The sequence below is a fragment of the Eumetopias jubatus genome, unplaced genomic scaffold, assembly GCF_037043125.1.
Source record: "Eumetopias jubatus isolate StellerSeaLion01/CBP00866 unplaced genomic scaffold, mEumJub1_p1.0 scaffold_6, whole genome shotgun sequence".
Taxonomy (NCBI): domain Eukaryota; kingdom Metazoa; phylum Chordata; class Mammalia; order Carnivora; family Otariidae; genus Eumetopias; species Eumetopias jubatus.
Genome location: NW_028274812.1, coordinates 33662194 through 33679854, shown reverse-complemented (window position 1 = coordinate 33679854; position 17661 = coordinate 33662194).

Below are 17661 nucleotides of genomic sequence, written 5' to 3'. Positions count from 1 at the left end.
CTCAGTAGGCTGTCACAAAGGCACCAGCCACGGCTGGAGGCTGTGTGGACAGAGCATAAACCCAGACAACACTGCAAACTTCCTGGTAGCAGACTTAGGTGTTTGTTGGAAGGTCTCCATTAAGTTGATGAAAATTATTTGTTGTACTCTTTTGTATAATTTCAAGATAAGGGAGTAACAAATGGTGTAAAGGACTCAATTTTTTGAAAAGATTCAAAACCAAGTTAATGTGTTCCTTTGAACTCAAGCCTCTATCCAGGTCCCTAACACTGCCAGTGTCTACAGTGATGTAAACATATGTATGGATGGGTTGCCTAATTTCTTATAGAATGCAGTTTGTGTTTTTAATGACAAATAATAAAGTTAACTTTAAGGGACAATGAAATGTTTTCTGGAATGTTTGATGGTGTTTTCATCAACATTTAATGATGCACTCAGATGTGACCATGCTTTTCTGGGTTATATCCTTTTAAGTCATTTGACAAAAAAATGCTTGTAAGGGCACCTGGGTGGCTCAGTCGGTTAAGCGACTGCCTTCGGCTCAGGTCATGATCCTGGAGTCCAGGGATCAAGTCCCGCATCGGGGTCCCTGCTCAGTGGGGAGTCTGCTCCCTCTGACCCTCTCCCCTCTCATGCTCTCTCTCTATCTCATTCCCTCTCTCAAATAAATAAATAAAATCTTTTAAAAAAAAAAGAAAATGCTTGTAGTTTTTTTTTTTTTTAACAGAGGTGATTGAATTTAATCTTCAACTTTATGTTTTGATGGCGCAATTTCTAAGCCTTCTTTTCTAATAATTATAACTGCAAACCTCAGAAAGTCCTGTTGTGGGTGACTCTAAGCTCAGAAATATTTAACCATAAGTGATTTTTTACTAAGTTAAAATGGGTGTTTGATATCATTAACTTGTCCTTTTGTTATATAACCCCCATTTAAGATCCCTGAGTCCAGAAACATTGAGATGTTTTCTCTTGTGTGGATTCAACAAGTTATTTGAATCATATGACATATTTCCTATCCCAGCCCCGAGATGACACATTGGTAATTATGCCTGAACCATTTAAAGTTCTGGAATGGATATTTGCCTGACTTGCTGAACCATCAATCAGAAATCTTGTATCTTTCTTTCAGTATGAAAACAGTCTGATTCTGAACTCATAGCAATGTCAGAAATGCCCAGAGTCAACTTACCAGTACTTTGCTATCCACACCGCACTTACTTATATTGGCCCCTTTTGCCACCGTTTCATTTATTCTTTAAGCTTATTAGCCATGCCATAACAAAAGTGAAGCGCATTGTTACTACTGATTATCTTACTGAGAAGGTATGATCTTAAATTTGCCATGAAGTAAAAATCATATCATTTAAGGGATCAGCCAGTTGTGAATATTGCAACCAACAGTTGACAATCCTTCTCTCAAGAAGCTCATTATAATCATAAAAATAGCTAACATTTATTGTGCACTTAGTAGGATACGGTACTGCGCTTGACTTTTATATACATTTTCAATATGATCCACTGATTGAGTTACAATTATCAACTGATGAAGAGATTCTATTGGGGCCATTATAGTTTTTAAAAAGCATAGTAAATACTATAATTATTTTGATTTATTTATTAGTCACGATAATTCATTTCTTTTGAAATCCCAGAAATATTAAAATGAGGGTATTAGATTTTTTTTCCCAAAGGGAGCACAGATTAAAGAAATTGAGACACTATTTTGAAGGAACAAATAACCATAATATAAAGCAGTATAAGATGAATGCCATGTAAGATGCTTGAACAGGTCTCATCTAGCTCAAGAAGGGGAAGTAAGTGGTTAGAAAAAAGTCTTCATGAAAGAAATCATAGTTGAGAGATGCTTTGCATGACTGGTGACACTTTTTTGAGAAAAATGGCATAAACATTGGCCGAGGTCAAGAAGGGAGGGCAGTTGATGTGGAAGAAACAGCACATTTATAGAAGCGACAAAGGGATGGGGGACTCAATGAAGAAAAAGAAGATAAGAGTCTAGTTGATATTTACAGGAAAGGTGACGGAGACGTGAGAGCAGACTGGAAGAAGAAGGTGGGACAATGCTCTAAAGGGCCCTCTAGGAGCCACTGAGGAGCTTGAGTTTCACCTGATCCGCAGAGGAGGGCACATTAAAGCTTCCTGGCAGGGCTGTGACATCATCAACACAGCGCTTAAAGAAAGTGAATCTTGGAAGGATATTCTGAAAGCAGAGGTTCAGGAGGGTACTGATGTGGAGGAAGCCCGTAGAAGGTTATTACAACAGCCCAGGTGAGAGATAAGGAGGGCTGTAGCCAGTGGCAGTGATAATGAGGAGCTGGTAAAGAATGAGCCCACATATGGCTGAGGACCCTCATCCCTGCACGTCGCCGGCCCTTCAATTACTGGGCAAATGACAGGAACTGTTCTCCCAAGCTGTGAAAACACCTCATGATTTTATGTTTAGTTCAGTGGATCCCTCCCCACTTTGGGTCCAAGGCAAAGCTCTGCCTTGTTTACTTTTAATGGAAGTCACTGAAATTTTTCCAAGAGTCATACACACACACACACACACACACAAGGATTCAGATTAGAAAAAGTACAAAGAAATGATTAGTTCATTTCTCCAAGGATTAAGAGAATGAGCCATGTGTGAAGTCCAAGGTTAGGTGGATACTGTGGACACAAAAGCCTTTGAAACGGTTCACGTGTGCGGCCGTGTGTGCATTTATAACAAAAAGTTGTGCTATATTTAACTTTCTGAAAAAAATGTACTTAAGAGGCGACAGTTCTTATAAGATTGCTCCTTTGTTGAAATAGCACAATTGATTTTGAGTGATCGAAATGGGCAAAATCGCATTTTGCTGGATGCAAATGCAGGAAAATTGAAGTTTCTGACCATGCCTGGAACAGCGGAAAAGTCCGGTACCTGGAACACAATTAATTCATTTTACAATTATGTTTTTAATCAAGTTACTTTCACTTCCTATTCTCATTCTTAAAAATACATTAAACACGTCACACTTTATAGACACAGTTATCAACGTGGATAGCCACTGGTTTGGAAAAGGTTGAATTTGACCATTGCCATTAACTTTTTACTTGGGAGGAAGCCTCTGATGGTAATGGCAGCAAGGTTTTACAGCTGCTTTTTAATTTTCTAGTTCTCCTACCAGGGACTCAAGCTGTGTTGCTTGTCTCTAAATTTCCTTGCCAAGTTTCCGTGTTTCTATAACACCCCTGAAGGCAGAAAAGAAAAAACTGAGGGTCCAGAAGCTGGGTCGATGTGGCGTATAGAGAGGGGAATGGCCTCATTTCTGTATTTACTGAGTAACCTCTTCTTCTCCCCTTTGATTTCCATGACCTATATATTTAAGTGGCAAGCAGCTAAACATTCTCCAAGAACGTCAGAAAGCTGAACACACCTGAACAGAGTTAGATATTATTATCAGATGAAATTTGCATCCTCAAGTCTCTGAAATCCACTGAGTGTTTAAGCTTTAACAGTCACAGAGGGTCAGCCAATAATCTGTATGGGATTTGTACAAACTAATTTGAGGGGGGATTGGCTTTTTGTTTCTGTTTATTTCCAAGTAGCTATAGCTTTAAGTGCTGCAATGAATCTGCTCCCCTGCTCTTTGCTGTTAGCCCATGGCCATGTTAAAAAAGAAAAAGTCAGGCGCCTGGGTGGCTCAGTTGGTTAAGCATCTGTCTTTGGCTCAGGTCATGTTCCCAGGGTCCTGGGATCGAGCCCCACATCGGGCTCCCTGTTCAGTGGGGAGCCTGCTTCTCCCTCTCCCTACACCTGCCACTCCCCCTGCTTGGCTTATCTCTCTCTCTGTCCCTCAAATAAATAAATAAAATCTTTAAAAAAAAGTCTGCACACACATGCGCGTGCATATTTGCATTTCTCCTATAAATCTCAAGTACAGTAGACCCAAAGTGGAAGTTCTCATTCCCTTCCTATCGCCTCCAAGATCTGTTTGCTCCCCAGTATTTCATGTCTCAGTACCACCACCATGCTCTTGGTTACCTTCCTCCAGCCAGAAGCTCAGAAATGATCTGAGAACCCTCCCTTTCCGTATTCCTTACCCTCAGCATCCAACTCCTAGCAATTTTACTTTCCAGATATTTCTGGAATGCATTACTTTTTGTTAATTTCTACTATCACTGTCATAGGTCGTGCCCATCTTCATCCTTGACCTCTAACAATTCTCTCCAGCCTTCTATTTTGCAACCTGAAATCCAACTAAAACATAAACCTGAACTCCTTCAATTATTTGTAAATTAAGGGCTCTACGCTACAGCAAAGCATGTGAATCTGTCTATGACTCATCTTGTTCTTCCTCTCTAGTCTCCATGTTGTGCTTTAAGCTCAAGGATTCAGATCAAATGTGACTGAGCATTATGGTGGGTGAATTACAAATAAATCCCCTCCAAGATCCCCAACACCTAGTTATTCAGTCAAGCACAAATCTAGGTAATGCTGTGAAGGGGCTCTGCAGGTATAATTAAGGTTACTAACCAGCTGACCTTAAAATAGGGAGAGTGTCCTGGATTATCCAGATGGGCCCCGGTATAATCACATGAGCCCTTTAAAGTACAGAACTTTCTCTAGTTGGAGGCAGGGAAGATGAAGTAGAAGATTGAAACCATGAGGACTCAACGTATGGATGCTGGCTTTGAAGATGCGGGGGCCACAAGCAAGGGAAAGTAGGCTGAGAACAGCCCCCCCGCCCCCCGCCAGCCTACAGCCAGCAAAGAAACAGGGACCTCAAGCAAAATTGAATTCTGCCGACAACCTGAATAAGCCTGGAAGCAAGTTCTCTTCCAGAGCCTCCAGATTAACAGCCCAAGCTGGCTGTACCTTAATTTTAGCCTTGTGGGACCCGGAGCAGAGATATCAGCCAAACCCTACCAGACTTCTGACCTACAGAACTATGAGATAGTAAACTTATATTGTTTTAAAATGTTACATATGTTCATACAGACCATCTTTTCAATTCTATTCAATTTACTGTGTGAGTTCAACATACATGTTTTGAGTGCCTAGTGCTATGCTAGATGCTGGTGGCTTTATTTATGTGTGTAAGCCATATCTGTGTTTATATATTTCTGCCTATATATAGTCATACACACACACACACACACACACACACACACACACACACACATACCTGGTGATTATGTAGATATATTTGACTTTGCACAATTATCAGAACTGACTAATAGCCTAAGTAAAACTGCTTTTCTTGCATCTGTGCTGAACCTGAAGTCAGTAGGGCAGACAGTTGGGAAGGGAAAAAGAATATGAAGCGAGGGGGAGAGAGAAAGCAAACCGGAACCCAGAAGTACAAACTGGAGTTCATGATAACCTGGAACCTGTGTCGCGTGCTCACCACTTTCAAGTCTCCAAGTTGATGAGGAAGTGTTCCTTTATGACAAAGCTAAACACCCACCTGGCCTAGGAGTCCGAGCAGATGGAGGAGGATGTAATAAGGGCTGGAGCAGGTACACGGCCGCTGTTACCTCAGGCCGACCAGGTGAGCTGGGAGAGAAGCTTATAAAAGCGACAACAGTGCCTGGTGCCTCTGCACCACTTTCTGAAAATTGAAGGAATATGGCTGCCTCATCTGCCTTCTAATCTTGCACAGCATTTCTTTTATGACTCCTGCAAGGAAAGGAATTCTGGGAGACGCAGCCTCAATTTAGCTAAGCTGACACAATGTAAATCCCCTACATTCTATCCATTGTTAACTTGCCATCTATATCTACCTCTTTTAACCATACTTCATGTGCAAATACAGACAAGATCATGCTTCTCCTTAGCAAAATGCAACAATCCCCTCATATAAACTGAAAAAGAGGAAAAAAGATATCGACTTTATTTATCCATCTTTAAGTGATGTTCATTCCTGTTCTAGGTGAGTCACACTCTCCCCTGGGTATCCTATAACATAAATACTGACATATAAAGTTAGCTCCTACTACTGTTATGTTAAATCCTAGAAGAATGGGACAGGGGAAGACAGATATATATGTATTTGAATCAAAATGAATTAAAACTACCATCTTCCTCTACCCAAAACCCTTTGCCCTCAGCAAGCACTTCAGATAGCTGTGGTTCCTTGCCTAGTGGGATAACCCAAACCATTCCTGAAGGGTCTGAGTCTTTAGCAGTCGTGCCTAGATTGAGGTGATTAGTTTTCCACTGAATTAGTCACAGAGCATGGGAGTACTAGAAGGTGCCCTATGGGAGCGCTTACATCCTATCCGCATGGTGTAGAAGCAGCCCAATTTCCCCTTAATAATCAGGATTAAGCATCCCAGCCAACACCATAACCTCATTCTTTGCCTGATGATTTGCTGGCACAAGTTGCCTAAAGAGGTAGATAGGTAGGAATCTCAACTTTCAGTTTTGTGGAACCGCTGCTGGGTCGTCTGGGGAAAGCATTCCTTACTTGGAAGCCAGGATGTCTAAGATTACCAGAGTCCTAAGTCATGAATACAGGAAGCAAAAATTCTACTAGCTGATCTCTAGTGAGGAGAGCTATCCCATGTCTGACCTTTTGATCCCTAGACTTGTGAAACCTAGCTACGGGGGGGTGGGTGGGGGGGTGGGGGGGGAATGCTTATAGAAAACCTAAGGCTATTGCCCCAGCCCTGGTGCTGCCATCCATAACTGAGTCTTCAAAAAGCCATCCCCCCATTCTATCAGGCCAGCTACTTCAGGGTGATAAAGAATGCTATCATACCAGCAAATTCCATGAGCCCAAGCTCATTGCTGTGCTTCATTAGCTGTTATCACTGGGAACAGGGTCATTAGTGACTCTAAATCTAATCATATCAGAGAATCAATTCCAGATGGTGTACAACCTTAAGCGTAGGTAGAGAACCTACCCTTCAGGTTCTGTTCTGGGGAAACCCTTCCCCAGTACCAAAAATGTGTATGAGTCAAGATTCAACCAGAGAAACAGAACCATTAGGATTTATTTAAAAATTTTGATCTTACCTATTTGTGGAAACTCGCTAAACAGTCTAGGTCAGGGTGTTGTCCTTATATCCGGTGCTAGAGTTTGAGACCACTGGGAAGGAAAAATGAATGGAAAAGATAAGAAGTAAGAAGCAAATCTGGACCCCTTAAGATGGACTAGAAACTGTTGGTCTCTCACTGGCTCTAAGCTTCCTACTTTGCTGGGTGTCCGAGAAGAGCTAAACACACACGTGGCCCAGAAGTCAGGGCAGGTGAAGGGGGATCTGGCAGGAGCTGGAAGAGCTGCTTGGCTAGGGCTGACTACCCCACACCAACAAGCGGGAGCCAGCAGGTAAGTGGTAATATGCGAGAGAGTTTGGTTCACTACATCACTGAAAGTAAGAGGGGAATATGACATCTACTTCACCTCTGCCTACCAGATGTCATGCAAAACATCTCCTGTGGCCCATGCTAGCATGGGACTAGTCAGAGACCGGGATTCTGGAAAATAGAGTTTCATCTTAGCTTAAGTTGGAGTAAGTACAAGTCTATTAGAATATGTAACCATTATAGCTAACATTGTGACCTGAAACCAGTCCCACTAAGGAGACAGCAGTCTTTCTAATTAGTTTGAGATAGCAGTGGTATACTGGTTTCAATCTTTTCTCTCACAAGTGTTTTAAACACTTTTCCTGTCCTACAGATTATTTTTAGAACCGCGGTTGCTAGTAGTCAAAACCCATATTAAATAAGCAATGTTTACTGCTCATGGTATATTTTGTTGAACAGACAGGGTATGCTAAGTTCTGAACGGAACCTGGAGATACCATTGGACTGTGACCAGCTGGCTTTCCATCTAAATATAGTTCAATGCAGGTAGGGTCTGTTTCTTGTTAAAGGTTTTTACATCTATCTCTCTAAACAGATTTTTTTTCTCTCATTTTATTCTCAAAGGGAAAATGATTGTAAAACTTATCTTTTCAAATGAACTTTTCCTTTTTGAAGATTTAGCATCAGCAAAGGAATAAAAGGGATAAATATTCGAGGACAGCATCAATCCCCTTGTTAAAGATACTGCTGGAGGTTAAGGGCTTTAGTGGGTCTGTGAGGAAACACCCCTCTTCCTTTCCAGACACCAATCAAATAGAGAATAAGCTCGCACACTGTCAACTTCATTCATCACTGCTCACCCCCAGGCTTCTGTAAACTGTGGTAGTCATGTTTAGACTAATGGGAACTTCTTCCCTCCGATTCTTAGGAATTGGCCATGAGGGCCGCTGAACCTATAGGGCAGACACTGAGTATCCTTGTTTATTTTAACCTGCTACAAGCTTGGCTGGGTGGCCTCATGTAGCCAGTCACTGGCAGGACAGGGAGAGAGTAACCAAAATTGGCCCATGCATGTAGGGGGAACAGACGTGCTTATGGGAACAGAATAGCGAGAAGTTAAGAGGAAGGCTGGAATGAGTGAGCATGCACCTTGTCTCATCTCACGGAGACGCCGGAGAGCAAAAGGGCCTGCCATGCTTAAGCCATGTGCCCTACCCACCAAAAACCTGGGCCAGTCTGCTTCCTCTGGGGCGGAGGTGTAAGAGGACAGATGAGGTCTCCCCAGTACTCACCCTTTGTGGGTAGGGGAGCAGAAGTCCCTAGTTATGCAAATGTAAGTTGGAAAGGATAAGGACTGCCCTACAACAGACGTAGGTTGGCATGGCTCTACAGTCTCGCACTATTTTCATGTAAATATCCCAGTCAATCCTTTCCATCATCTTTTGAAGAAAGTTGTTTTTCATAGAATCAAGTATATTTTATCCTCACTTACTAAAAAAAAGAAAAAAAAAAAAAGGAAAGAAGACCCAAAGTTTGAGGTTAAATGGCTAGCCCAAGGTCACATAGATACAGACCATAGTTAAAACCACAACACATGGTTTTTAGAGCTTTAAGGAATCTTCAAGGTCATCCTGCCTAACCTCCAGAAAGCAAACCTCAGGCAATGGTGTATCTTTTAAGGTTTTCTTAGGGAGTGCAATCCCAGGGAAGCATGAGCGAGGGAAAAGAGAAGCTCGGCAGAAGCAGAGCGAGAGCCAATGAATGTGTAACTGAATCAGCCCCCACTCGGTAGCAAGCAGACATTTATTGAGCACATCTTCTTCACCACCCATCGTCCCAGGGATTTTACGTGTAATAATTCCTTTAACCCTTGTAACAGTACCGTGATACGCGTACCATTATGATCCTCATGCCATAGACTGATGTGCTCTTCCCACCACCACCAATGCCGCCAAATTCATATGTTCAAAACTTCTGCCCAGTGCGATGGTACTTGGAGGTGGGGCCTATGTGGGAGATGATTAGGTCATGAGCGGGATCAGTGACCTTATAAAAGGGAGGCCAAGAGAGCTCCCTCATTCTTTCCACCAAGTGAGGACACAGCGAGAATACAGCTGTCTATGAACCAGGAAGCAGGGCCTTGCCAAACATGGAATCTGTTGGCACCTTGATCTTGGACTTTCCAGCCTCCAGAACTGTGAGAAATAAAAACGTTTGTTATTTAAGCCACTCAATCTATGGTATTCCGTTGGACAGCCTGGATGGACTAAGATACCTTGTTTTAGAGAAATAAGACAATGAAAGCACAGGGAAGTGAAGTAACTTGCTCATGATGACTCAGCTAGTAAACGCCGTGCTGGGATTTACAGCCTGCCGCTGGCTGGAGGTGCTACATGCTCAACCCCTGTGCTCTACCACCTCTCTGGTCATGGGGCTCCCATGCCGGCAGTTAATAGAAAAGGCAGAATTTGGCCCATCCATCCAAGACAAGACTGAGGCACTGATTAGTGTATGTATAAATTTCAGTCTTGAATGAAAATTGCTTCAAAGAGGAAACTGATTTGAATCTACTATATGAAATCTACCTCATCACTAGTAGAAGCAAGAACTCAAGTCCAAGCAAGAAGGAAGCAAGAAGCAAGTATAGTAAAGTTTGGGTGGGTTTTTTTTTTTTTTCATTTTATTTTCGCGGAGACTGGGGAGCAGAGAACAAAGGCTCCTTTCTTCCTTAGGATAAATTCCTTTACAAGTGGCATTTTGATCAGAATTCTTATATAATCATAAGAGTTTCAATTTTCAGCTATCAGCCCACTTATTTCTCCTGTTATTTTATGCAACACAAGCCTAGAATAAAAAGTAAATAAGACTGAATCAAGGTCATGGAGCCCTCTTAGTGACGAGAAGGATAACAGCGCCACATGAAATCCCCAGATCACCTGGTATGAATTTATGGAAGCGTTTTCACTGACATTAACCGCTGTGAAGTTAGTGTCTCAGAAAGGTCTAAGCATAAAAGGTAGTTGAGTACCCAGCCAGCAATCTCCCAGGGAACAGATACCACTCAGAATGGATGGTATTTGTTGTATGAGCTTAATAAACGCTCCTGCAATTTCTTGCTTACAGGGCTTCTTCAGAGATTTAGTAAATCTTCGAAGAATTCACCTGTGCATTAAGAGGAGCTGCAGGAACACTTACAGATATTATGAGATAAAACTTATCTGAGAACTACTGGCTTTTACAGGAAGCATTCTTAGTTTTCCAGCCATTCATTTACCTCATGTAGGTGACAGGGAAAGAGCAAGAAATCCCCGGATTTTTGAAGTATAGTTATTTGTGGAGAGTAGTTTTATAGAAAATCAGTTTGTAAAAACACTTGTATTTGCATATCTAAAGCTGTAGCTAAGTCAACATTTTCATTTCCTTGGTTCTGACAGTATTTTTTTAACACTCCTTCCATCAAAAGCAGAGACTTTATTTTTATTTATTACTGCATTCCTACATCCTAGAACAGTCTGGCCATTAGCGACACAATATATACTAAATGAATAAATGTAAATGATTCTCAAACAGAGAAGTGTTTTCATGTGATGTGTGTATGTAATAATATGACAGTGGTAATACGTACTCAGCTCTGCCCACTGAAGAGGATGCTTTGAGCAAGGGACAACACCGATAGCAACCCATTCACAAGTGAGGTGGGACAGCCTCCATCTCTCTTAATGGAGGCACCTTATACTAAAGATCACGACAGTCCTTTGTTTCTGATTTACGCTGACCAAGCAGTATTTTGAATATAATTTTGCTTCCCAGGTAACTCTTCAATGTAGTGAGAGAATGCACTAAATTTTTGATTTAAGCATACTAGTCTTCCTTGTCAGATTTATTGTTCAATTTTTTACAACTTTTTGTTTGTATTTTATTTTTAGATTTTATTTATTTTGAGAGAGAGAGCACAAGCGGCGGTGGGGGGGTAGGGGTAGAGAAAGAAGCAGACTCTCCGCTGAGCATGGAGCCCAATGCGGGGCTTGATGTGGGGCTTGACGTGGGGCTCAACCCCAGGACCCTGAGATCATGACTTGAGCTGACCGCAGACGCTTAACTGACTGAGCCAACCAGGTGCCCCACAGATTACAACTTTTTAGATGAATCAGTTTCCCGTAAATTTGATTAGTATGAATCTATCTGTGAAAATCTTATCAATTTTTGACGTTCTGACAAAAGTGACCTCTTAGCCTTACAACGTTGTGGAAAAAACACAGTTTTTGGAGGGAGACAGATTGGAGTTGAATTCTTAACTCTAATGACTTAATGTGTGCACCTAAGCAGGTGATAATTTTGCTGAGCTTCAGTTTCATGATTTCCTATTATGAAAATGTGGACAGGAAGTGGGGATAAGATGAGATATAGGCAAAGTGCCTATAGATGGCTCATAATACGTGCAGTCAGTGTTATTTTCTTTTTCTTTTTCTCTGCAGAGTGGAAAGACCAGCCAGACTAGTACTTGCTGACCGAAAAATGAGGCTGCCTACCAATATTCCAGATGACATTGCTACTCTATATTTCCCAAATTGAGATGCCCTAGATGTCAGAGCAGAGCTTGCATGACTTCAGGTGTCAGCCCCTGCTTGATCTCATTCAGGTGTGGAAGAGCCCTCCTTGACCTAGAGGCAGCCCTGTCTAGCTTCTGTCTAGCAGTCCTATTCCTACTAGCAGGTAGATCTAGAAATAGTCTCTTTGCCCTAAGCCTGTTGTGGACCTGAGAGTCCTGCATGCCTGCATTAGTCGGGGATCTCCAGAAAAGCAGAATCAATAGAGATATATAGATATATAGAATGGAATTTCTTACAAGAGAATTGGCTCATACAATCATGAGGTTGCAAAAACCTCCTGCCTGCAACCTGGAAGACCCAGGAAAGCGAGTTCAAAGGCTTAAGAGCCAGAGAACCAATGATACGGATTCCAGCCTGAATCCAAAAGTCTGAGAACCAAGACCACTAAGGGCAGGAGAAGATTGAGGTCCTGGCTGAACTAGTCAAGTAGAGAGTAAATTCAAGCTCCCTCAGCCTTTTTGTTCTATAGGATTGGATGGTGCCCACCCCCACAGGGGAGGGCCACCTGCTTTACTCAGTCCATCAGTTCAAATGTTTATCTCTTCAGAAACTCCCTCACAGACACTTTCAAAAATGTTTAGATATCTGGGCACCCTATGGCCCAGTCAAGTTAACATATAAAATTAACCATCACATTGAGTTAAGCTACACGTTGAGTCACCATTGTTTTGAAGGCTGGCCCTTGGGTGGCACCTACTACTTGCCCAACCTCAGCCCCATCCATTTCCCAGTTTTTATCCTTTTTCCACCCAAGGCCCCAGACCACCTTAAAGCCGGAGCTGCAGGAGTTCTATTGCGTGACTATGTAAACAAAACTATTTCACTCTACTTTTTTATATATCTAGTGGACTAAAAAAGTCTTTTTATGATACAACTTTGCTTTTTTCAGATTTTTCTGAGTAGGGGAGAAAACAGTTTGTATATAAAGAGATACAATTGTGGAGATTAGCTTTGAAAACTCTAAATAATATTGCTGAAATTTGTCAAGTGACAAAATTATAAATGATTTAGAAAATTAGAGTGTTTAAGACTGAATACAGATAAAATCCTCTAATTGTATAATTTATCTACCCCAGAAAAAAGTGTAGATCATTGATCATAATTGAACAATTTTAGATCCTTATTTACCATACTAATGCTAAACCTAACTAAGTATATATATTCTCTCTAAGCAGTAGTTGTTTATGTTCAAGATATGCAATACTAATATGGATAAATTGTCAATTAGAAGCAAATGTCAAGCAAATATGCACATAAATAATGATTGGATAGCCGGTGCATTTCTTGATCCATACCTCAATGAACAACTTAGCCCATCAACTCACAAGACATTCTAGCAGTTACCAAGACTGAATTTTTAAAAACCAAGTTGGTTGAGATATAATTTATATTAATAAAGTATACCTATTTTAAGTCTACAGTTCCATGAGATTTATGAAGTATATAGTTGCAAAACCAACACTACAATGGCAATATAGGATATTTTCACACACACACACACACACACACACACACACACACACACACACACACCAGCAAATGTCTTGTATGTATATTTTGCAATAAAGCTCCCCTACCTTCTCACCTATTCAGGCCCAGATAACGACTTCTTTGATTTCTGATACTGTAAGTCAGATTTTTTTTCAAATGGAATTATGCAATGTGTCATTTGGGGCCTGGCTTTCTTCACTCAGCATCACGTTTTGGGAACTCATTCACGTGTTTCATATGTCAGTAGTAATACCAAGAAGGACCTGACAAAAGTCAACATCCTCTTTTAGTTGAATTCTTTCTACCATTGTCCAGATACTTCTGCTGCAAATGAAGTATCCATCTCTCCCCCACAGGTCCTATCTTTCCTCAAATTTTGGGCTGTTTAGTTGCCCTGTGACCTCGGCTCTCTGGTAGTTTCAAGAAAAGTCATAAACTTCCAGTTTGTTCAGCTTGTGCTTAGCGGTGTTGTTACTGTGATATATAATGGTAGGAGCAATGTCTCTTTCCACTCTCTGTATTCTCAGCAGAAATCAAAAGGGATTATGACTATCTTTTTATCTCCAATAGTTATAATCTGTTCTTTTTCACATCTACCAGGACTTGTTTTATTCCTGATGATTCTGATTCAAATTTTCTTATATTAAAATAGAAGTTACCGACTTCTGTTTCCAGGAAGATGGAGTTGACACAATTTACCTATTCCTCTGCTAAGCACAACTAAAATCCCTACATGTTATATTAAAAAAAAGCAAGGTAACACAACTCTAGAAGATGGAGAGAATAAGTCAGATTGGCTAGAGACCTTGAAATGCAAGGAACAACAATGTAGTGAGCTCCTCTGTTTTCTTTTTGCCTCAAATATATTAGACTTGGAGCTGAAGAAGTCAACAATCCAGGTACCATCAGGCACGGACAAAAAAAAGTCCCAAGACAGGCCGACTCTCCCAAGCCAAAGAACCCGAAAATGGGCTGCCTCACAAGACAGAACACTTTTAGACACTAACTGCTCTTCTCCAGGCATACAACTGTGAAGAAAAAACTGTGGTTCCCTCTCATGCACGCCTGCAAAGGTTGAATGGAGAGCCTTTGACCTCCACCCTCAGCAGGCTCTAAGGCTTTGACACCATGCTGGCATGGTGTCAGGGAAATAGGGCTCATTCTCACTGGGTGGTAATGGCATCTGTCCCTTGCCATGTCAGTGGAGACCATGTGGGAAGCCTGGACTTCAATGCCCACCTGGCAGTTAAGGAGGTGTCCCTCCCTCTCTCCACTGGGGTGGTGTTGGAGGAATCTAGTGGAGGGTAAAGATTTTTACCACCACTCAGCAGGCCACACATCTCTTCCTCACAACACCAAAAGCATGATCCATAAAAGGGAAAATTGACCAACAGGACTCCATCAAAATTAAAGTTTTTTCATCTATGAAAAACCATGTGAAGAGGATGAAAAGTCAAATTAAAGACTGGAAGAATATTTTGCAAATCACATGTCTGACAAAGGACTACCATCTAGGGCACCTGGGTGGCTCAGTTGGTTCAGCGACTGCCTTCGGCTCAGGTCATGATCCTGGAGTCCCGGGATGGAGTCCCACATCCGGCTCCCTGCTCAGCGGGAAGTCTGCTTCTCCCTCTGACCCTCTTCCCTCTCGTGCTCTCTCTCATTCTCTCTCTCTCAAATAAATAAATAAAATCTTAAAAAAAAAAAAGGACTACCATCTAGAACATATCAGGGACCCTCAAAACTTAATAGTAAAAGAATAGACAATCTCATTAAAAAATGGGCAAGGGGTGTGGACAGACATTTCAGTACACAGGATATACAGATAGTAATAAGAACATAAAAAGCCATTAGAGCAATGTAAATTAAAATCACAATAAGACATCCCTAAATACCTACCAAAATGGCAAAAAAAAAAATAGTGACAACACTAAATGAAGGTAAAAGTAGAGAAACTGGATCACTCATACATCATTGGTGGGAATAGAAAATGGTACAGCCACTCTGGAAAACTGTTTGGCAGTTTCTTAAAAACTAAACAAGCAATTACCATGTGATCTAGGAATTTTATACCTGGGCATTTACTCTAAAGAAACGAAAACTCTTGTTCATACAAAAATGAATGTTTATAGCATCTTTATCTGAAATAGCCACAAACTAAAAACCACCAGACATCCTTCCCCAGGTACATGGTTAAAGTGTGACAATCCATACAATGGAATACTCTTTAGCAATAAACGGGAACAGTCTATTCATAAAAACAGCATCCAGGATGGATCTCCAGAGAATTACGCTGAGTGATCAAAGCCAGTCCCTTCAAAACGTTATATACTGGACAGTTTCATCTATATAACATTCTTGAAATGACAAAGTTATAGAATATAGAAATGCAGAACAGATGAGTGGTGGCTAGGGGTTCAGAAATGGAGCAAGGATCTCAAGAGGGAATTGTCTGTTGCTATAAAAGGGCAACCAGAGGAGTCCTTGAGGTGAGGAAAATCTTCTGTGCCTGTATCAATGGCAATACCATAGCTGTAATATGGTACTATTGTTTTTGCAAGATGTCACCACTGGGGGACACTGGGTAAAGGGTACATGGGACTTCTCTGAATCATTTCTTACAATTGGATGTGAATCTATAATCATCCCCAAACAAAAGATTAATTCAAGAACAGAAGTTATATATTCTTTATCTCTTTAAAAAAATTCTAAATGCATTTACTATTATATGTATTAAATTCACATTCTGATTCTTTCTTTCTTTTATTGTTAGTGCTCCTTATCATTTTATTTCTTCACATATTTGGAATGTTGTTTTAAACGTTTATTCGAAGTGACAGATTTGTGATTTCCTCTCTCTCCCTCCCCCTTCTTACCCCCTCCTCACTTTTCCACTCCTCTCACATTTTCTCTCCATCTCTCCTCACTAACAGCTGCCCCTCCCTGCGACACACCCTCATCTGAGCTCACTCATTCCTCCTTAACAAGTTTTTTATTGCTTCCACCCAGCATTTTGGGCTTCTAACACAAAACAAGGACTCGTAATGCCGTTTGGGAACTGCTACGCCGTGACAATATTGGGGACATTATCAATGTAGGCACCGAAACAGCAGGTGGACTGGTTTAGCTTATGGTCATGAAGTGATGGTTTGCTTGCACCATGTGCCTAGGTCCTCAGCTTCCCGTAAAGCTGAAGAGCCAGGAGGCAGCAACATTTATTTGTTCTCATTTCGTGGTCAGAGAGCTGGACCCGAGCCCGTGGCTTCACACAACAAGCGTCTCTCCAATCCCTCATCTTGTGGAGAAGTCTGGCTCCCTTTACCTGGCAGGAATGAAACTCCTGGCCACCACTGCGGGCTTTTGGAACTGGATCCCAGAATGCCAATGGTCTCAGCCCCATTTGTGTGTTCATTTCTGGGCAGTTCCTGCTTCACGAAGATCTCCATCTTATTTTTCAGCCTAGACATACATTTTTGGTTTTCTATTTTATCATTGCTGTAAGTTTGGACGTAAGCTCAATGTGTATAAACTCAACTCTACTCTCTTGTCCTAAAGCACAACCATGCGAATTTGCTTTTTATCTGCATTTTTATTTAATGTGAGTTGGTGAACGGATCTTAATGAATTGAAGAAAAATAGCTACAAAAAAGGGACAATATTATATCACAACCAGCTAAAGATAGGATGTCAAATGTTTTAATTCATTGCATTTACTAAAACTTTCTGTGTTACTGAGTTTTCTAACACTTAAGGGTATTTTCTAGGGGCACTCACATTTTTTTTTAAAGATTTTACTTTTTTTTTTTTTAATAACCTCTATACCTAACATGGGGCTCAAAATTACAACCCCAAGATCAAGAGTAACATGGTCTACCTACTGAGCCAGCCATATGCCCCGGGGCAGTCACATTTTTAACATGTTAAAAATATGTTGTAAGGTATGAAATTCATATTTATCAAAACTACTCGGCGCTATCTGCCAAGCTTACCAAACATTTCATTTCTCCTACCCAGAGACAACTAATAAATTACTATCAAGTCACGTTGATAAACACTCAAAAAAAAAAATTGAAGACAGTAGTGAAAAGAAGCCCATCCTTTATCACACAAACAAGGCATCAAAGGTAGTCAGACCACAGCAGTGAAAAGTTAATGAACCTATGAACTCTATATATTTCAACTCTCTTCCATATTTTAAAAGGCAGTGTGCTGAAATTGTGCAAGAGAAGAATTTGGGGAAATGAACTGCCAGTTTTATAAAGT